Below are 22,930 nucleotides of genomic sequence, written 5' to 3'. Positions count from 1 at the left end.
TAAATTAGTTAGATGTAGTTAATATTAATTCATGTTAGTTACATATTTAGAATCGTGAGTGAATTTAGAGCAAGTTTCATGTTTACATCATTGCAAATGGTTGAGAGTTGAGAGAGTTCAGAAATTTGAATTGATGGAGCTTGAGGTTGAAGACGAAGATGGAGGGTGGCGCCATTTTTCAAATCTCTGAGCGAAGTTTGTTTTATTTTTAATGATAGGCGTTTCCTTAACGAATGAATAACTTGCCCTAGTGGCCACACATGCGCTCTTAGTCTCCTCATGCCCAAGGTCTGGGGTTCGAATCCCCCTCGCCTCAGACCTTTTGATTTTATTTTCTTTTTTCCACTCTATGCACTAGACAACACACATATTGCAATGAAATGCCCTCTATAACACCATGCGCGCGTTGGCTGGTTGGTGTGTGTTTTGATTGTTGGCTTCAAGGGCGTGGGTTCAAACCATGGTGAGGCCAAAATATTTTTTTATCACTTTTCCTTTTCATTTTCTTCACAACTTCACATAATTAATTCACTTATCAAATTAAATCATTTTCACTTCATTTTTCACACACTTTTTATTTAACATATCTATTTTGTCAATAATCAAAAAAATCATAAAAATATTATTTATTTCATGTATTTTTATTAGGTTTAAAATAGTATGTTTTAGGTGTTTTCTTAAATACTTTAATACATATTTTCACTTTGTTTTAACCTAAATCATTTTGTAAATAAAGTTTATGATAAAACCCTAATTGTTTAGGTCTTAATTAAGTAAAAAAATCTTTATTTTTACTTTAATTAAGTTGACTTTTGTCAATTCTCAAAACTGTTTTCAATCTCCGAATAAATCAAATGATTAGGGTTTTCAAACAACAAAACCTTGTATCATTCAAAATCATTTTCAATTGCTTTTACACCAGTACTGTAAAGTACTGGGCCTCTAATAGAGTGTAAGTCCCAAAAACCTTCTCTTCTTAGCTTGTTTTCAAAACTGTATTTTCAAAATCTTCTTTCTGTTTTCAAAACATTCTCCTGGTATTTGAAGGGCATTATTCCCGGTGAAACTCTTCAGATACCTATGTGACCTTTGTCCATCTTCACTTCTTCTGTTTTCAAAAACCCTTAACTGTTTATCATATATATATTCAACTGTTATCCACCAACTACTGTTGAGGCTCTGCATGTACTTCTTCAAAGGCCTCCACTCCATCCAGGTTAGGCTTTACAAGCTTTCAATTTACAGTCTTTATTTAAATTACTGTCAAATATAAATTGTGCATATATTAGTTTAGAACTACGTTTGAGTGTAAACCCTAGGACAGTTAAACTATATATATATTATAGGAATATGACCTAGGATTGAGAATGTCTTCCCGGTGAAGGCTCTTTCCTAATTAGAGATCTGTAGTTCAAACCCCCAAGATGAATTATTCCCGGTGAAACATCTTGGCAAAAACCTTAGAATCCAAATAAATAGGACACATCCACCCAAAGAGGAATTATTCCCGGTGAAACCTCTTACCCATTTGCTTAGAGCCAAAATAAGTTCAAAAACCACATAGCTTTCTCTTGTGCTATAACAAGGACCCTCGATTAGCCTCATCTTGGGTTTTGTACAAGGACCCACAGGCTTCTTAAAAGCATTTCCAGCTTCCTCTTGAGCTTTTATACAAGGACCCATCAGGTTTCTTATAAACATAGGAACAGGTCTTTAGTCACCTTTTAGCCTACCCTGGTGAGTTTCTTCCAATTTAAACCAGACTTTAAACAAGCTAAGTTTGTCTCAATTTTGCATTGAGTACACCTTTTGGAATGAGAGACATGGACAGTCTCTGTCACCCTTATCTTCATCAGTCTTCCTTAGCAGAGTCTAGGATCCATGCTTTGGGTCATCCTCAGCATTGAGTCAGCCTTCATCTTGGGCTTTAAACAAGAAGTCTCCATTAGATAATCTTTCTGCCATTCATTTTCAACAAAACCCCTGGAAAGGGTTAGCCTCCAAAGTCAATTAAAATCAACCTCCATTTCAATAAATCCCTGGAAAGGGTTAGCCTCCAAATCAATCCATCATTTCAATATAAACCCCTGGAAAGGGTTAGCCTCCAAAGTCAATTAATAAAAAATGTCAAAAAAAATAAAGATTCATTTCTCTTAGGAGATAATTTCCCCAAAAGAGTCAAAACCCCTGGAAAGGGTCAGCCTCCAAAAAACATGATAAAGTCAGTCTTTTAACAGACAAATTCACCAGCTGAGTCAAAATCCCTGGAAAGGGTTAGCTTCCAAAGAAAAACAGTCTTTTAATAAATAAAATCTCCTCAGTAGAGTCAAAACCAATAAAAACAGTTAGCCTCAACCTTGGGCTTCATACAAGGCACCCAAACAATAAAACTCCCCTGTTAAGAGTCAGCCTCAACCTTGGGCATTGTACAAGGCAGATAATAGAGTCTCCCCAGTGAGTCCTTCATCATTCAGTAGCCACAACCTTGGGCTTTGTACAAGGCAGATAAACCATATTTTCATGTGTCAAAGATTCCTAACACCTAGGATCTTTTCCCCTTAGAGTCATCCATACTCAATTCATTTATTTAAGAGTCTGCCATAACCTTGGGCTTTGTACAAGGCAGAAAATAATGTTTTCCCTAGCTAGAATTAGCCACAACCTTGGGCTTTGTACAAGGCACATAAAATAGAGTCATTCATTCAATTATCCACAACAGTTAGCCACAACCTTGGGCTTTGTACAAGGCACACAAATAGAGTATCCCTAAATAAGAGTCAGCCTCAATTCTGGGCTTTGTACAGAACACAAAAATACCCTGTAATTAATTCCCAGTGGAGTCATCTCCCAGAGTCAATAATATTAATTAATCAATCAAAAAGCCTCAAGCTTGGGCCTCATACAAGCCAGCTAAAGTCAAATCTTTTATACAGTAGATAGACATAGCTTATCTCTATAGAGAGATATTTTTACTACTCTACCACATTCAAACAAACAAACATTTCAATTTCAATTTCAATCAAAGTCTCCCATTTAGGACTCTGAAAGACATGCTCTGGCACATCCCCAGACTTGTACACTTTCCCTAATTTGGATGAGCATCTTTCTTTCATTTTAGAGGCACGATGGATGTCATACTTGATCAACCAAGTAGACTCCCCTCTTGAATGAAATGAATCCAGTTATTCTGTCACTCCTTTAAATGTTTGTGGTAGAATAGTACAAATACCTCTCTGTAAAGATGATTTCATGTCTCTTTACTGTAAACAGAGATTTAATTCCAAGCTTCAACCTTGAGCTTCAAGCAAGGCACCAAAAACAATTAATTTCCCTAGTTAGTTCCCCGAACTACATTAAGCTCTGACTTCCACTAGGGATATGTAGGCATGAGGTTCACAAGGAATCTCAGCGAGCTAATAAAATACCAAAAATAGTCAGTCAGTCTGTCTGTCTGTCTTTTCAAATCAAATCAATTCCTTCTCCTAACACAAAGGAGAAACTTTCCCAATCATTAGCAGCAAACACAATCACAAATGACACAGAAAAGGTTCCTGTAGAGTACTACAGATATGTAGGGTGTTTAAACACTTCCCTATGTATAACCGACCTCCCGGACTCCAGAATTTCTAGTCTAGGTGAAATCCCCACACTTAGCAAACTCCTAGGGTTTAGTTGAGATCTTTTTTCCCCTTTCCTACTCGTAGGACTAATAAGAGAGTTCGTGTGATATCGTAGGAAGAACTGAAATAAAATTCATCCCACCACGGGCGCATTCTCCTTCCAAATTTCGCGTGAAGGGTTTAGCGTGCCGTCCTCCCAAGTGAAACGGGGAGGTAAAAGAAAACGACACCACAGCTGGGGATCATTTGTCGATCTGCTGGGGAGATTCCCAATTATTTTCTTTGACGAAGAGTGGCATCTCTTGACCCTGCTGGGGAAATACCAAACTGTTTCCTTTGACGAAGAGTGGCATCTCTTGACCCTTCTGGGGAAATACCAAACTGTTTCCTTTGACGAAGAGTGGCATCTCTTGACCCTGCTGGGGAAATACCAAACTGTTTTCCAGGGGAAAAACTACCACTTATCAATTATGTCGGGGAATCCACGCTTCTTGGAGAAGAGAACCGCTCATCGACCCTGTGGGGAATTCCAAAATGCGAAACAAACTATCTTATTTGAAGAAGATTGTCGAGCGTCGCTCTGCAGGAGATTCTCAGTTAAGGAATTCCAAAAGTGAACAAACTATCTCTTTGAGGGAGACTACCATTTGTTGACTTGCTTGGGGAATTTGGGTGTATGAACCTTCTTTATGAAGAAGAAAAACCCTTTCACAACTTTGCAGGGGAATCTTGAGTATATGCTTTAATGACTCGAGCATTCACATGATCAAAGCCTGACTCGACTATGCAGTTATAATGTATGCATGAATATTATGACAAATATAAAATGTAAAGTGAAAGTGAATAGAATTGTCGCGGATGTAAAATCCTATGATACGACTTGAATCTTGTTGATCAGAAGATGTCCTCTTCTTGTAGTTCAAACTCTGTTGGGGGATACCTGGTTATCAGTTGTCCGCTGTCCGAAGTGAGTAATATGAATTGAAGTGAAGATCCGTCATCGGGAGATGTTCGCAAAGCGACCTCATGGGGAAATCTTGGTTCCCGGAGTCTCAACCGTTCTCGGAGCAACTGTTTGCATTCTTCCTATTGTTTGTAAACCTTAGAAAGAAATTTCACCTCTATTTTTGCAAGTAAATTCATTTTTATTTTATGAAAACATTTGTTTCAAGAAAATGACTGTTTAAACTTAAAATGCATTTCAAGAAACTGAATAAGACTCGATTTGCAAAGAAAGCACAAGGCTCAAATTATTATATATGGAATGGTAATCAGCCAAATGCTTGATTCCATGGAGTATTTACAAAGTTGGAAATTGGTAATTTTTCGGGAAAAGGGCTACGATGAAACGTGACGACCGTTATCTTTCCCTTCCACTCCGAGTTGCGCTGTATTCGTGCTTCGTAGAAGATGACCTACTGCTGATGAATACTCCGCTATGGATTTTTGAATGATCAAGTTTGTCCTGAACACAGTTACTTGCCATATATCCCTAACTTTTGCGTAAACTACCCCTTTCGGGTTTTAAGTTTACCGGGATTGATTATTTATTTTTTATGTCTCTAACTTTTGCCTGAATCGCCCTTTCGCGTTTTCGATTCACCGAGACGCTCTTTTTTGCCTAAGTCGCTCTTTGCGAGTTTTCAACTTAGCGAGTTGTTCTTTTGTTTTTATTTAGGCGAAGTATTTCTTGACTGCGTCGACGTTCACAGGACGGGTGAATTCTTCTCCATCCATAGTCGTGAGTATTAAGGCTCCTCCTGAGAAAGCTCTCTTGACCACGTAGGGGCCTTCATAATTGGGAGTCCATTTCCCTCTCGAATCTGTGAGAAAAGATTGAATCTTTTTGAGTACAAGGTCTCCTACTTTGATTGTGCGAGGTCGAACCTTTTTGTCGAAAGCTTTCTTCATTCTTTGTTGATATAGCTGACCGTGGCATAAAGCTGTCATGCGCTTTTCTTCGATTAAGTTCAATTCATCGAATCTGCTTTGACACCACTCGGCTTCTGTTAATTTTGCCTCCATCAAGACTCTCATTGATGGAATTTCAACCTCTATAGGTAGGACTGCCTCCATGCCATATACAAGGGAGAAAGGAGTTGCTCCAGTCGAAGTACGTTCTGATGTACGGTAACCATGAAGAGCATACGGGAGCATTTCATGCCAATCTTTGTAAGTGATGACCATCTTCTGAACGATTTTCTTGATGTTTTTGTTAGCTGCTTCTACAGCTCCATTCATCTTTGGTCTGTAAGGAGATGAGTTGTGATGCTTTTGGCTCGATCATTCCAATCATGTCGATTCCCCACATGGAGAAAGGCCAAGGGGAAGAGAGTATGTTGAGAAGAGATGGTGGCACATGAATTCTATCGGCGTAGATCTGACATTTGTGACACCTCTTTGCGTACTGGTAGCAATCTGAATCCATCGTCAACCAATAATATCCTGCTCTCAGTATTTTCCTTGTCATGGTATGTCCATTGGTGTGAGTGCCAAAGGAACCTTCATGTATTTCTCTCATGAGTACTTCTGCTTCTTTTCTGTCAACGCATCTGAGCAGAACCATGTCGAAGTTTCTCTTGTACAGAACATCTTCATTCAGGAAGAATCTACAAGCTAACCTTCTCAAAGTCTTTCTATCTTTCTTTGACGCCCCAAGAGGGTACTCTTGCTTTTGAAGAAAGTTCTTGATGTCGTGATACCACGGTTTGTCGTCGATGATTGCTTCTACTGTGAAAACATGAGCGGGCCTATCCAGGCGCATAACATCGATCCGAGGAATGTCATTCCAATGATTTATCCTAATCATGGAAGAGAGTGTGGCTAATGCATCAGCCAAGTTATTTTCTTCACGAGGAATGTGATGAAAATCTACCCTATCAAAAAATGGTAACAATCTTCTCGCGTAGTCTTTGTAAGGGATTAGCCCTGGTTGGCGTGTTTCCCATTCTCCTTTGATTTGATTGATGACCAAAGCAGAATCTCTGTATACATCCAAGTGTTTGATTCTTAGATCCACGGCTTCTTCGAGACCCATGATGCAAGCTTCATATTCGGCCTCATTGTTTGTGCACTTGAAAGTTAATCTGGCAGTAAATGGAATATGGGTACCCTGAGGTGTAACAATGATTGCCCCAATTCCTCGTCCATAAGCATTGACAGCTCCGTCAAAGATTAAGCCCCACTGGGATCCTATCTCAGGTCCTTCGTCTGGTAGTGGCTCGTCGCAATCTTTCATCTTGAGGTACATGACGTCCTCGTCCGGAAAGTCGAAACTGGTTGATTCATGACCATTGAGGGGATGGTGAGCCAGGTGCTCAGCTAGAATGCTTCCTTTCACGGCTTTCTGTGCGTGATACTCAATGTCATATTCTGATAACAACATCTGCCAACGGGCAATTCTCCCAGTTAAAGTAGGCTTCTCAAAGATGTACTTGATTGGATCCATATGAGAGATCAAACAAGTAGTAGGTCGAATCATGTACTGGCGGAGACGCTTGGCAGCCCAGGCCAAAGCACAACACATCTTTTCGAGCATGGAGTAGCGGGATTCATAGTCAGTGAATTTCTTGCTTAGGTAGTAAATGGCATGCTCTTTTCTTCTTGTCTCATCTTCCTGTCCAAGGACACAACCCATGGAATCTTCTAAGACGGTTAAGTACATTATCATAGGTCTTCCTTCCACTGGAGGAGACAAAATGGGTGGTTCGAGCAGATATTCTTTAATGCTGTCGAACGCTTTCTGAAAATCGTCTGTCCAGACGCAACTTTGATTTTTCCGTAGAAATTTGAAAATAGGAGCGCAAGTTGCAGTCATGAGATATATGAATCTCGAGATGTAATTCAGACGTCCAAGAAATCCTCTAACTTGTTTCTCGGTTTTGGGTGAAGGCATTTCTTGAATTGCCTTGACTTTGTCTGGATCTACTTCAATTCCTCGTTTGCTGACAATGAAACCAAGGAGTTTTCCTGAGTAGACACCAAAGGTACACTTGTTGGAGTTCAGGCGAAGCTGAAACTTCCGTAAGCGTTGAAATAACTTTGTCAGATTCTGTATGTGATCTTCTTCATTTTCTGATTTGGCAATCATGTCGTCCACATAGACTTCCACTTCTTTATGCATCATGTCGTGGAAAAGCGTAGTCATGGCCCTTTGATAAGTTGCCCCTGCGTTCTTTAGTCCAAAAGGCATAACACGATAGCAGAACGTGCCCCAGGGGGTGATGAAAGCTGTTTTCTCCATGTCTTCAGGTGCCATTTTGATTTGGTTGTATCCTGAAAATCCGTCCATGAACGAGAAAACTTTGGATTTTGCTGTACTGTCTACCAACATATCAATATGTGGTAAAGGAAAATCATCCTTAGGGCTAGCTTTGTTCAAATCTCTGTAGTCGACGCACATGCGGACTTTTCCGTCTTTCTTAGGAATGGGAACAATGTTAGCTAACCACTGAGGGTATTCTGAAGTGACGAGGAAACCTGCGTTGATCTGCTTTTGAACTTCCTCTTTGATTTTCATGGCCATCTCCGGATGAGTTCTTCTTAATTTTTGCTTGACCGGAGGGCGTTCTGCTTTTAATGGCAAGTGATGCTCCACTATACTGGTATCCAACCCTGGCATATCTTGATAAGACCAAGCGAAGACATCTGAGAATTCTTTGAGCAGCTGTCTCAAACTCTCTCTGATCTCTGAATTGAGCGAAGCTCCAACCTTAACCTCTTTTCTGTTTCCATCGGAACCAAGGTTAATGATCTCTAGAGGTTCATTGTATGGCTGAATGGCCTCTTCCTTTTGTTGAAGTAATCGTGAAATATCCTTTGATATTTCTTCGTCTTCTTCTTCATCTGCCTCGAATACAGGAAACTCAAAGCTTTGGAGAAGTCATACGATCACACGTTTCAACGGGGTATTTTATGATCAATCTGCATATGTGTGATAAGTTTTATTTAGACAACGAGGGAAGACTCGGTGTATGCAGTTAATGGAATTTTTGAAGTTTTTTTAGGGTGTTTTTTAGGATTACCAATTTCCGAAAAAAGAAAAGGAAAAACTAACGACGGAACAAAATGACATTTTTATTTATCGACAGTCATTTCTTGAAACAAAGACCCTATAAAACAAAACTCTATTGCTTTGGGCGAAGCAAAGAGGGACATTTTCCTAAGAAATAGTAAAAATGCAAAGCCCTATGAAACATCTCTTCACCCTGGGCTATGGTGAGAGGACAAAATAACGGTGAAAGTTTCTACTTAGGAGTACGAACAACAGTTGTAACTTCAACAGCTGTCCAATAGTGGCGAACCCCATTGTGCACTAAGTAATCTGGAACCTTAGGCTTAAGCTGGCCTGTGGTAGGTCTTGATTTACCAACCACTGTCTTTGCAACACTCAGACGATCTTCTTCTACTTCAGCAGACTGAGCGGTGTGAGCATACCCATTTCCAAGTGGAGTATGTCGAACTTTCTTTTGAGGAAACTTCCAATCTTCTGAATGGAGAGACTCGTTGTCGGAGACACTTTCGAGATCATCCTCTTCTGTATTTTGGTCTTGCTCTTCTCCCAAGATGGCATCGACTAGATATGTGAACTCTAGATCCGTAGCCTCGAAAGGTGACTTGGGGATATAATCCTCAATGAGGATTTCACCAGTCGATGATGATGAATAGCAAGGGTTATACATCTCTTTTGGCTGAGAGAGGTACTCAAAATCACTGTTCCATCCAGTTGGAACAATATCTTTAAGAGAGATTCTTGAACTTTCAGGAGCGGAGTATTTCACCATGTAGTCGAATTTTCCGCTTGGTTCTCCTAATGTATCCCAAGTCTCTTTGGGGATAGGAGGAACTTCTTCTGATGAACCATGACTTCTAGTGGTGAAGCTATTTGTAACTTCGTCATTGCTTGGTCGAGTCTTACTTTCAGATCCCTTAGTCGGATAACAGCAAGGTGATTCAGACTCTGATAGGGCTATGTATCCTGCTTTGTTAAGATAGGATAACCATTCCTCTTCATCGGTGTTTTCCGTACCGATGGTATTGACTGTTTGTTGAACAGGTTGAAGAAAACCTCCGCTGCGGAAAGTTTCTTTAATTGGAAGAACTACCTCAATTCCTGGAATAGTCTTTGATGATGTTGGAAAGAATCCAACTCCTGTTCTGTTCTTGTTGTTGGTAGGATTATTAATGTGCCCCCAACCACTGGTAGTGCCACCCTTTACAACTTGGATTGCATCTCTGTAGGAAGAAATAGATGCTGCTTTCTCCTTTCCTTTATCCAAGGAAAGTGCTTGGAATTTAGTTCCAACAACTTCTTTTGGTTCTATGTCGGAGAATGATGACAGGTTGCTGACGATCAGAGCTCGTTCCCCACATACGGTTACCAATTTGTCATTTCTTATGAACTTCAGTTTCTGATGAAGTGTTGAAGTAATTGCCCCAGCCTCATGAATCCATGGGCGACCTAGCAAACAACTGTATTGTGCTGGAATGTCCATAACTTGGAAAGTGATTTTGAACGTCTGAGGTCCAATAGTTATGGGAAGATCCACTTCTCCAAAAACTGACTTCCTTGATCCATCAAATGCTTTGACGATGACATGACTTTTTCTTAGAGGGTAATCTTCGAAAGATAATCTTGACAATGTTGATTTCGGCATGACGTTGAGAGAGGACCCATTGTCTATTAGGACTCCTGTGAGTGTATCACCCATGCAGCCAACTGAGATGTGAAGTGGAAGATTATGGTCTACTCCTTCTTCAGGAAGATCTTCGTCACAGAAACTTAGGTTAGTTCCGGCGGAGATGTTGGCAACGATGTTGTTGAATTGGCTTATTGTAACGCCAGGTTCTACAAAAGCTTGTTCAAAAACTTTCTGTAGAGCTTCCCTATGAGCTTCAGAACTCAATAGCAGGGAAAGGACAGAAATCCTAGACGGAGTATGTAGTAATTGATCTACAATGTTGTATTCACTCCTTTGGATTAACTTCAAGATCTCATCATTTTCTTTCGCTTGAACAGCATTGGTCGGATGATTGTCTTGCCTATGTGGTACTTTCTCCGAAGGTTTCTCCACATTTTCTGTTGTTCTGTTGAAGACTCGTCCACTTCTGGTGACTCGACTAATGTCAGCAATGTTGACAACAGACGGTAATGGTGTTTCCTTACCATTTTCAATGAATGTAGCATTGTACTTGTATGGTATAGCCTTGCTGGACTCATACGGTACAGGACCTGGTAAGTAGATGACTAACGGAGCAATTGCTGTCTTCCTGCTATCGTACTTAACTTGCATTGGTTCAACTTGATTAATTTGAGGAGATACGGTAAAGAATTCGTCATCTTCTCTGTTGGAAAGAACAGTAATGGTATTGTCATCCATCAGCTTTTGAATGTCGTTGCGAACACGTAAACATCCTTGTGAATTTCTTCGATAAATTCTGCATCTACTGTAAGGATAGAAATCCGTTCCAAAGTAGGCAAGTCCATTTAAAGTTTTATGGAACCTGACTACCGATCCTTCGAGGTCTTCAACTTTGTAGATTTTGTATTCTCCTGGACATCCTTGAACCATGTTGATGTCATGTTCAGTCCTGGCTCGGATATGTTGAATCCATCCTAAGTCCATTTGTTCTTGTAATGCAGCTTGAACTACGGCACATCCTTGATTATTCTTTGGACAAATATCGCATGTGAAGTAGTTGTGAGGTGGTACATGGCCGTACCCAGCTTGTTTAGCGTGCATCTTGACAAGATTTTCCCCTATCTGACGAATGTCGTAGATTTGAATGACGTTAGGGTGTTGATCTATCAGATTTACTGAAGCTTCTTCATGCTGCGGCAAAGGATTTGCTTGGACGTTTGGACTAGTATCTTTGAAGGATAGCATTCCGCTCTTCACTAATCGTTGGACGTCAATCTTGAAAGAGAAACAGTTCTCAATATTGTGACCTGGTGCCCCCTGATAATAGGGACAAGATTGGTCAGCCTTATACCATGGTGAGGAACTGTTTGTAGGATTTGGAGGACTCCTTGTCTGAATAAGTCCTTTTACCAGTAATGTTGGAAACAATTCCGCATACGTCATTGGTACTGGGTCAAAGGCAGGATACCTTGGAGCCCGATTGTTGTAATTTGGAGGTCGAACCTGCTGCTGAGGTTGCTGCGACCTTTGTTGAATTTATTGTTGCGAGACCTGAGGTTGATAAGCTGGCGCTGAGTTAACAACCGGAGTTATTGCTGCAACTTGAGGTTGAAATTTCTTCTTGATTTTGTGCAAGACATTGCTGACATCTTGATCCTTTTTCTTCTGGAAAGAACTTCCATACTTCCTTGGACCAATAGAAGATTCTGGTTCTTTGTTCAAGCGTCCTTCTCGAACTGCTTCTTCTAAACGTACACCCATGTTTACCATCTCAGTAAAGTCACTTGGTGCACTTGCAACCATTCGTCCGTAGTAAAATGGACTCAAAGTTTTGAGATGGATTTTTGTCATTTCTTTCTCTTCAAGTGGTGGACAAATTTGAGCAGCAACTTCACGCCATCTCTGAGCATATTCCTTGAACCTTCCTATATCCTTTTGAGTCATGGCCCGGAGTTGATCTCTGTCGGGAGCCATATCCAGATTGTACTTATACTGTTTGACGAAGGCCTCTCCGAGGTCTCGAAAAGTACGAATCTCTGAACTGTCCAAGTTCATGTACCATTTGAGTGCAGCACCAGTCAGGCTGTCTTGAAAATAATGAATGAGTAATTGTTGATTATCAGTCTGAGTTGACATTCTTCGAGCGTACATTACGAGGTGACTTTGTGGGCATGAATTCCCTTTGTACTTCTCGAACTCTGGTACTTTGAATTTGTGAGAAATCTTAACATTTGGAACCAGACAGAGGTCTGCAGCATTCTTCCCAAATAGATCTTGTCCTCGAAGAGTCTTGAGTTCCTTCTGCATTTGCAGAAACTGTTCCTGGAACTCGTCCAATCTTTCATACACGCCAGCGTCCTCACTGGGAGCGTGATGATATACTTGTCCGCCCTGTGGAGGAAAAGTATACATAATGGGCTGTGGAGAAGCCATGACAGCAGATCTTGGAATCTCAGCATTCTGTTGTGCGAAACCCATTGCCGTGGCTCTTGGAACTTCAATTTCCAGAGGTTTGTAACCCTCCGGTGGACGCATCTCCATCGTAGCTCTTGGAACTTCAAAAACTGGGGGTATGTACCCTTCTGGAATAAAGTTATACGGCATGCCCCAAGGTCGGTTGGGTGGCATGGTATACTGAGGAATAGGAGTAGAAACAATCTCGGAAACCACAGTCCTTTGCGGTTCTTCTGGCGTTGGTCGATTCTGTGCAACTACCAGGGCTTCTACCATACTATTGAGTCTTTCAATAGCACCTTTGAGAGTAGTAATCTCTTCTCTGAGTTCTCCATTCTCTTGCTCAAAGTCATCCATTCTTTTCTGGCGACTTGAACGAGTGTTGTATGGATGAGACAGCTTGAAAGTCTTGGTTCACCTCCTTCTCCTCCTCTCTTTCTGGAGAAAGGAAAGTGACTATTAGATCCGCGACAATTCTCGTGTCAGTGCGTACGACTAAAGCGATGCATGATATGCAATTAAGTTAATATTTTTCAAGGAAACACCATAATTACGTTATGAAACATCAAACTTTTATTAATTAAGCGAAAACGCCGTTTTTTACACACTTTGAAAAGGGAAATACAGAGAAACTGAGAGAAAGGACTCTAAAACTTTGACGAAGAGCCGACTTCACGTTCTAACATCTTCTTATGTTTCTTGAGCTGAGCGTTCTCTGACGTGAGCTGATCAATAATCCAGGAAGCAGGAGGGATATGATGAGAAAGTGATGTTTGGGATACTTGTCGATCGAGCACTTCAAGTAACTCATCCTTCCTTCTTAGGATGTTTTGAATCTCAACATTTTCCGTGTTGACGATTCGATACTTGTTCCTCCAAGCATTCCTTTCTTGGCATACCTTGTTTAATGCCGCTTGTAATTTTTCAACATCGGTGGAGAAAAGGTATATTGGTTCCCTTAGGGGAATAGGTTCTTGATGTTGATATGGCATCCTGAGCTTGAATGCTCTGATGCGTACCCATTGAAGGTAAGGATCCAGGGAGATGCAAAGATGTTTTCCTAACAATCTTCTCCCTTTGCTGTGAACAAGACGCCAGGCTTGGACAATTTCCTTTTTCAGCATGTTGCCATGATCGTCGATGTTCTTGAAGAACAGACCCTCCAATTGGATGTTACTTGGAATGTTTTTCATGGGATAGCCGTATTGACGACGGGCTAAAGCAGGATTGTAACTGATTCCTCCCTTAGTTCCAATAAGGGGTATGTTGGGAAAACTTCCGCAACTGAAGATGATCTTGGTTTCGTCGTTGTCAGGACTATACCACTCAATGTCTGTATGAGTGAGAGACATGATTTTCTGTGACCAGTAAAGGCCATCCCTCATATTCCAGAAAGTGCTAGACTTTGGCAGGTGTGAAACGAACCATTCGTATAACAACGGTACGCAGCATGTGATTAATCCTCCTCGCTGCAGGTTTCTTGAATGCACAGAGTGATAAGCATCCGCAAGCAAGGTTGGAACTGGATTTCCAATTAAGAAGACCTTAATTGCATTGATGTCGACGAAATCGTTAATGTTAGGAAACAAAAACAATCCGTAGATAAGCAAAGCCAAAATTTCCTCAAAAGCGCTCATATCTTGGATGCTGACGAAGTACCGAGCTTGATCAAACAGGAATTTGGAAGGCAATCCTTGAATTCCTCCTCTACTAACCATATGAGTTCTGATGTCGACTACGTTCAAAGGAGTAGTTGCAGCAATAATAATGTCGTCAGGATTCTTTTCCAAACCGGAGTACGGATCTTGCGCGTACACGGGTATTCCAATCAGACGAGAGTACTCCTCCAACGTAGGCATGAGCTGATAATCTGGAAAGGTGAAGCAGTGATACGTTGGATCGTAAAACTGTACCAAGGTGGGAAAGATCCCATCCACAATGTTGGTATTGAGCAAAGGCAGAAGTTTTCCATAATTCTCCTTGAAAGCCTGGGGGTTGACCACCAGTTTTCCGAGCTTTCCCAGTTCCTCGACCTGGGGAATCTTGAAGGTGTATTTCCTAGCTCTCTTTCTTCCGTAATCCATGATATAGATCCTTAAGTACTTTCTCTGTTTCTCTCTTTCTATGAAGTTCAAAACGTTCGTTATTTAGTTTCCTTGAAAAAAATGACTCGAAAAAGACTCTTTTTGTTTTTAGTTGTTATTAATGAATGATGCATGAATGCATGAATGCACACACAAGAGTTTTAAACAAACATGGCGCAGAAGGGTATAGTGGTCATGAAGTCAAAACGCAAACCTCGCCCCAATGGTAAACTAAGGATAAGGATTTTTGTACCTGTAGAACGGGTTCTAGGGGTCTCAGAGTTTTTGCTCAACCTTAAAGATACGTTGATTGGTATCTATAAGAGAGTTTTCTCTGAGTGTAGTATCTGCGTGACAATTACTTCCGTAATCACCGCTCTACGTCCTAAAAAAGGCTTTAAGTGGGGTTAATGTGTTTCTAGGTCCTCCTGGTACAAATCAGTCTCGGAATGCATTGGCGCAGTTAATCATAACCAGCCAGGCAAATCCCAAGAGTAGAATTGTGAACCAAGATTAGAGGTTCTTCACCGGGAAGACATCCTCCATCCTATCTTATGTTGCACTCAAATCCGGGTATAGGATTTCTCACCACAAGGGGGAGTCAAGCCCTTTCCCGATACAGAATAAACAAAATAAACAAATATAAATGCAGCAAACACATGAAATGACACAGAGGTTAGGCAGGACCTCTCTTGTTTGAGGGGGAATTTGGCATCCCTAATTCCTCATTGGGGCTGGACCAGCAACAGGTCAACCATTGGTTTGGATGAAAAACCAAGGTTTTTAACACTTATATCCCCAGTAGAGTCGCCATTTTTCTGTGTGTCGTTTTTTTTTACCTCCCCGTTTCACTTGGGAGGACGGCACGCTAGACCCTTCACGCGAAATTTGGAAGGAGAATGCGCCCGTGGCGGGATGAATTTTATTTCAGTTCTTCCTACGATATCACACGGACTTTCTTATTTGTCCTACGAGTAGGAAAATTGAAAAAAGATCTCAACTAAACCCTAGGAGTTTGCTAAGTGTGGGGATTCACCTAGACTAGAAATTCTGGAGTCCGGGAGGTCGGTTATACATAGGGAAGTGTTTAAACACCCTACATATCTGTAGTACTCTACAGGAACCTTCTCTGTGTCTAAATGTGTTTGTGCTGCTAATGATTATTGGGAAAGTTTCTCCTTTGTATTAGGAGAAGGAATTGAATTGAATAAAAGAAAGACAGACAGACTGACTGACTATTTTTGGTATTTTATTAGCTCGCTGAGATTCCTTGTGAACCTCATGCCTACATATCCCTAATGGAAGTCAGAGCTTAATGTAGTTCGGGGAACTAATTAATTATTAATTATTTTTGGGTGCCTTGCTTGAAGCTCAAGGTTGAAGCTTTGAATTAAATCTCTGTTTACAGTAAAGAGACATGAAGTCATCTTTATAGAGAGATATTTCTACTATTCCACCACAAACATTTTAAAAGAGTGACAGAATGATTGAATTCATTTCATTAAGAGAGTGACCTTACTTGTGTGTTTGCAAGTATGCTAGTATCTCTTGAATGAAAGAAAGATGCTCGTCCAAATTAGGGAAAGTTAATCACATGTCTGGGTTTTACTGCCAGCTCATGCCTTTCAAAATCCTAAATGGGAGACTTGATTGAAATTGAAATGAAATGTAATGTTTGTTTGTTTGAATGTGGTGAGATAGAGGAAAGATCTCTCTATAGAGATAAGCTATGTCTATCTACTGTATAAAAGATTTGATTTTTTAGCTGGCTTGTATGAGGCCCAAGCTTGAGGCTTTTTGATTGATTGATTATTATTATGACTCTGGGAGAAAACTCCACTGGGGATTAATTTACAAGGGATTTTTATGTTCTGTACAAAGCCCAGAATTGAGGCTGACTCTACTTAGGGAAAATCTATTTTGATGGGTTTGATTTGGTGTTCTGTACAAAGCCCAGAATTGAGGCTGACTCTAACTAGGGAAAATATTATTTTCTGCCTTGTACAAAGCCCAAGGTTGTGGCTGACTGAGTATGAATGACTCTAATAGGGAAAAGATCCTAGATGTTAGGAATCTTTGACACATGAAGTATGGTTTATCTGCCTTGTACAAAGCCCAAGGTTGTGGCTACTGAACAATGAAGGACTCACTGGGGAGACTCTATTATCTGCCTTGTACAATGCCCAAGGTTGAGGCTGACTATTAGCAGGGAAGTTTTATTGTTTTGGTGCCTTGTGTGAAGCCCAAGGTTGAGGCTAACTGTTTTTTGTTGGTTTTGACTCTACTGAAGGATTTATTTATTAAAAGACTGATTTTTTTTGGAAGCTAACCCTTTCCAGGGATTTTGACTCAGCTGGAGAAATTGTCTGTTAAAAGACTGATTTTTGTCATGTTTTTGGAGGCTGACCCTTTTCAGGGGTTTTGACTCTTTTGGGGAAATTATCTCCTAAGAGAAATGAATCTTTGGTTTTTTTGAAGAAGTGATTTTGGAGGCTAACCCTTTCCAGGGGTTTTTGTTTAAGATGAAAGAATGATTTGGAGGCTAACCCTTTCCAGGGGTTTTTGTTAAAATGAATGAATGTGTGGAGGCTAACCCTTTCCAGGGGTTTTTATTAAGATGAATGGCAGAAAGATTATCTAGTGAGACTTCTTGTTTAAAGCCCAAGATGAAGGCTGACTCTTGCTGAGGATAAGCAAACATGGATCCTAGACTCTGCTAAGGAAGATTGATGAGGATAAGGGTGACAGAGACTGTCCATGTCTCTCATTCCAAAAGGTGTACTCAATGTAAAATTGAGACAAACTTAGCTTGTTTAAAGTCTGGTTTAAAATGGAAGAAACTCACCAGGGTATGTTAAAAGGTGACTAAAGACCTGTTCCTATGTTTATAAGAAACCTGGTGGGTCCTTGTATACAAGCTCAAGAGGAAGCTGGAAATGCTTTTAAGAAGCCTGTGGGTCCTTGTACAAAGCCCAAGAGGAGGCTAATCGAGGGTCATCGAGGGTCCTTGTTATAGCTAAAGAGAAAGCTATGTAGTTTTGAACTTATTTTGGCTTTAAGCAAATGGGCAAGAGGTTTCACCGGGAATAATTCCTCTTTGGGTGGATGTGTCCTATTTTTTGGATTCTAAGGTTTTTGCCAAGATGTTTCACCGGGAATAATTCATCTTGGGGGTTTGAACTACAGATCTCTAATTACGAAAGAGCCTTCACCGGGAAGACATTCTCAATCCTAGGCCATATTCCTATAATATATATATATAGTTTAACTGTCCTAGGGTTTACACTCAAACGTAGTTCTAAACTAATATATGCACAGTTTATATTTGACAGTAATTTAAATAAAGACTATAAATTGAAAGCTTGTAAAGCCTAACCTGGATGGAGTGGAGGCCTTTGAAGAAGTATGTACAAAGCCTTACCAGCAATTGATGGATAACAGTTGAATATATATGATAAACAGTTAATGGTTTTTTTGAAAACAGAAGAAGTGAAGATGGACAAAGGTCACATAGGTATCTGAAGAGTTTCACTGGGAATAATGCCCTTCAAATACCAGAAGAATGTTTTGAAAACAGAAAGAAGATTTTGTAAATACAGTTTTGAAAACAAGCTAAGAAGAGAAGAAGGTGTTGGGACTTATACTCTATTAGAGGCCCACTTAAAAATGGTTTACTGTTTATGAGAAACAATTGAAAATGATTGAAATGATATAAGGTTTTGTTGTTTGAAAACCTTAATCATCCGTTTAATCGGAGATTGAAAACAGTTTTGCAAATTGACAAAAGTCAACTTAATCAAGGTAAAGATAAAATCTATACCTAATTAAGACCTAAGTGATTAGGGTTTTATCATAAAATTATTCACAAGAATGATTAGGTCAAAACAAAATAAAAATGTATATTTTAAAGTATTTAAGAAAACATTTAAAACATACTATTTTAAACCTAATTCGAATATATGAAATAAATAATATTTTTATGATTTTTTTGATTATTCATAAAATAGGTATATTAAATAACAAGTGTGTGAAAAATGAAGTGAAAATGAATTAATTTGATAGGTTAAATAATTGTGTAAAGTTGATAAAAAAAATGGAAGAAAAATAGTAGTAAAAAATATGGTTTGGTCTCACCAAGGGTTGAACTCACGCCCTATAGGTTACCAAACAAAACAAATACCAACTGGGCCACGCGCGTGGCCTGCTTAAGGAAAGAGCCCATATGATTATATGTGAAAGCAAGGCATTAAATGAATTGGAAAAATAAAATGAACAAAAGGTCTGAGGGGGGGATCGAACCCCAGACCTAAGGCAAGGCAAATCTTTTGGACGCGCGCTGTAACCATTGGGACACTACGATGAATTCGTAAGTGACACACCTATCATTCAAAATAAAATAAACTCGTTTCTGGGAAATTCAAAAAAATGGCGCCACCATCTTCATCTTCAACCTCAAGCTTTTGAATTTCTGGAAATCGTATCTCTCTCAATTCTCAACCAAATCCAAAGATGTAAAGATGGATTTTGCTCGTTTTTGGACGAGGATTATGATGGTGTCCTTTAATTTTATTTATTTTCAGTATAACATAAAATTCGCAAGCATGAACACTAAGAACCCTAAAACTGAAATTAAACATGAAATACTATATATGCATGATTTGATGCAATTGATTGAGGGCTAATGATCTATGAAGGTGCAGAAACCAACTGGTAACTTCATTTTAAATTTATCATGCGTGAATCATAGAGTTTGAAGCTTTTGAAACTTACCTGAAAAATGAAGATTTGGCTCTGATCAAAAGGTGTTACAGAGATGTTGTAACGATCCAGATAGCTTCAATGACTCCTTTGGAAGGTGTTGAGATGCCTGGCTTGGACTGAAAGTGCCCAGAACTTCTTGCTCGACCCCAACTGCAACATCTCCAAGTGAGAGGTGAAGATGATGATTCTTCACGCCCAGAAGTGTTTCAGAGGTTTGGATCACCTCTAAATGACTCCCCTAAGGTGTTTGAATACTTAATTCCAAAGGAAGAGCTCTGGTTTGAAGAATCCAAGTCTTCTTGCCAAAGAACCTTTGAAAACCTTAAGTATGAAGAAAGAAGAGAGAAAGCAAGAATTATGTTGCTTTGGTGTGTTTTCTGAATGAGAAAGAGCCCTCTATTTATAGGCAAATGGCTCAGAGCAATTGAACATAGCAAGCTTGCTTAGTGCAATGAGTTTGGTTTCTTAGCCAAGAAGAAAATTTGAAAAGATCCTAAATGCAATGATGCATTTTCGGGCTAGCTTCCCCAACCATTGATCTTGTATGATCTAAGCGAACATTTCTGATTCAGAGGAGAGTTCTAATTGGCTTAGAACAAGATTCCTTGATGATTCATCATTTGCCATAAATTCAAAAATGCAATCATTACATAATCACATGCCTTTGTTTTTGGGAATCTTCTCTAATCCTTATGCAATGATGAATTTGGATGCATGGCATGTTTTCAGATGCATTAGAGGTCGTGTAGCATCACTTAGTGAAGCAAAATGCACAAAATTGCAAAGTTTCAAATTGTACATGACCTATAATTTCACTTCATGAGGCCAACTTTGAACAAGCATAACTCTTAGCTCAAAATGAATTTGGAGAAGGTTGAACACAATTTGGAAAGCCCTAAACATCTACTTCAAATCATTAGTTTATGGTTCCTTCAGAATCCTTTGGCAAATTTGTGAAAAATGAGGCCAAAATTGGAAGAAAACTAGGTTAAAAACACTTAGAAAATTTTCTAAGTGTTTATGACCTAAAACTTCAAAATTTCCAAATCTCTTAAATGATTGATCTTTTGAAAAAAGTTCCATTGTAAGATGTTGTTTTATTTTGCAAGATCTACAACTTTCATGTTGGAAGTTTTTTGAGTTGTGTAGGTGAAATTTTGAGTTCCCACAATGCCCTCAAAAACCCTAATTCCCGACTTTTTGCTCCTTGAAGATTCTTCTTGAATTTCTTTGGTCAAATGACTTTAATATCCATATATTGATGATATTGATCCTTGAAAGTCATGTTTTGACCAAAAATCTTAAAAGTCAAAGGTGATCCCATACAGTTGACTTTTTTCCAAATAAGGTGAGATTTTGGACTTTTGTGTGGAATTAAGATCTTCTCCTCAAATGAGTGATGTAAATGGGTTATATTGAGGTAGTAGAGGTTCTTGAATCATGTCTTGAGTTTTGGATCCATGCCCTGATTAAAAGTCAACTATCCAGATGAATTAGGTTAAAAACCCTAATTGTCGACCAGATGAAATTGGTGACTGTGGATCTTGAATTGAGGTGTGATGTCCAGTGGATCTTATTGTATGGATCATTTGAAGATGATTGAAGTCTTTAATAGATGTCCTGGAGCTTTTTAGGGTTTCCCAAAGGTGATCCCTGATTTCAGTCCTTGATAGGCTCAAAAACCCTAGTCTGGTGACCTGAGTAAATCTCTACTCAGAAGACTGGGTGTCTAATCAATCATAGGTGAAAAAATGAAGCTCTTGAGTCCTATGATTATGTTAGAGACTAATCCTTCTACTGATTGATCCTTTGCCTGAGTTTTCTTGTCTTTGAACATCCTTGATTAAATGTCAAATGAAGAAGTGACTGCTCTGGGTACTTGCTTTGACCTGATGAAAATCCTGAAGATATGTCATCTCAGGGGGGTCAAAAATTAGGGTATGACAGATGCCCCTATTTAAGTTTCTTTTATCTGGAGGGAGAGAGATTGATATCTCGATCTCTCCTGCGTGAAAGAGACTTAAATATCAAAGAATGCCCGAATTTTGGGCGCTCCTGAGATGTTGTAATTGATAAAATCCTTGCATGACTTGATCCCGTTGTCGCACTTGGCGGGGGATGAGGAGACAAACTCCTGTAGAAATACTTGATGTGGACTCTGGTGAATGGATGGCAGTGTAGAATGCTCAATCCATCTTCTTTAACTAAGTGTTGACACTTAGAAAAAGGTAAACAACCTCCCCCTTGTTTCGGATGTCCATATCTCGAAACTGGTCTCAGCAGTGTTTGGACAATATCTCAGATAAAGAGAAAATTTCCAAAGGTTTGTTTCCTCATCAAACTTCTCATCAGCATTTTGAGATGAGATGCCATTTGATGGTAGTAGAGAAACTTCAAAGGTTTGTTTCCTCACCAAACTTCTCATCAGCACTTGGAGATGAGACGCCATTTGATGGTAGTAGAGAAACTTCAAAGGTTTGTTTCCTCACCAAACTTCTCATCAGCACTTGGAGATGAGACGCCATTTGATGGTAGTAGAGAAACTTCACCATCTTCCCTTTTGACTTGACGTCTTTGAAAGAATGTCATATGGCCTCATGATCTTTTGAGGGGCTAATGACTTTGCTTGAAAGCGGACGAACTATTTTCGGGGTGAAAACCAACATTCACCGACTTATGCCAGGGAGTCAACAAACTGTTTTCCTAAGAGGAAAAACTGCCATTTGTCGACTCATGCCGGGGAATCAACAAACTATTTTTCTTAAGAGGAAAACTGCCATTTGTCGACTCTGAAGGGAATTAACAAACTGTTTTCCTAGGAGGAAAACTGCCATTTGTCAACTCTGAAGAGGATGAAACATCCCAGAAACAGACAAACTGTTTAAAGAAACTGCCATTTGTCGATCTCTTGAATGTTTAACAGACAAACTGTCTTTCCTTGGGGAAAGACTGCCATTTGCCAATTGCTAGAGGAACAAACTGTCTTCTACTGGGAGAGACTGCCATTTGTTGATTGCTAGGGGAACAAACTATCTTCTACTGGGAGAGACTGCCATTTGTTGATCCTGTCGTGAAAGAAAGTGAGCAAACTGTCTTCTGCTGAAAGAGACTGCCATTTGCTGATTTTGTTGAGGAATCTTTAAGCGAAACGAACTGTCTTCATGAAGAAGGCTGCTATTCGTTATTTTTGTCCGAAAAAGTGAGTGAACTGTCTTTTGCCGAAAGAGACTGCCATTCACTGACTTCGCTGGGGATCATTTGTCGATCTGCTGGGGAGATTCCCAATTATTTTCTTTGACGAAGAGTGGCATCTCTAAGCCAATGTCATCGGAATATGAGATATTTGTGTCGAAACTAGCAATGGGACTAC

Source organism: Vicia villosa, unplaced genomic scaffold (genome assembly GCF_029867415.1).
Source record: "Vicia villosa cultivar HV-30 ecotype Madison, WI unplaced genomic scaffold, Vvil1.0 ctg.001882F_1_1, whole genome shotgun sequence".
Taxonomy (NCBI): domain Eukaryota; kingdom Viridiplantae; phylum Streptophyta; class Magnoliopsida; order Fabales; family Fabaceae; genus Vicia; species Vicia villosa.
Note: the sequence above shows the minus strand (reverse complement) of the source record.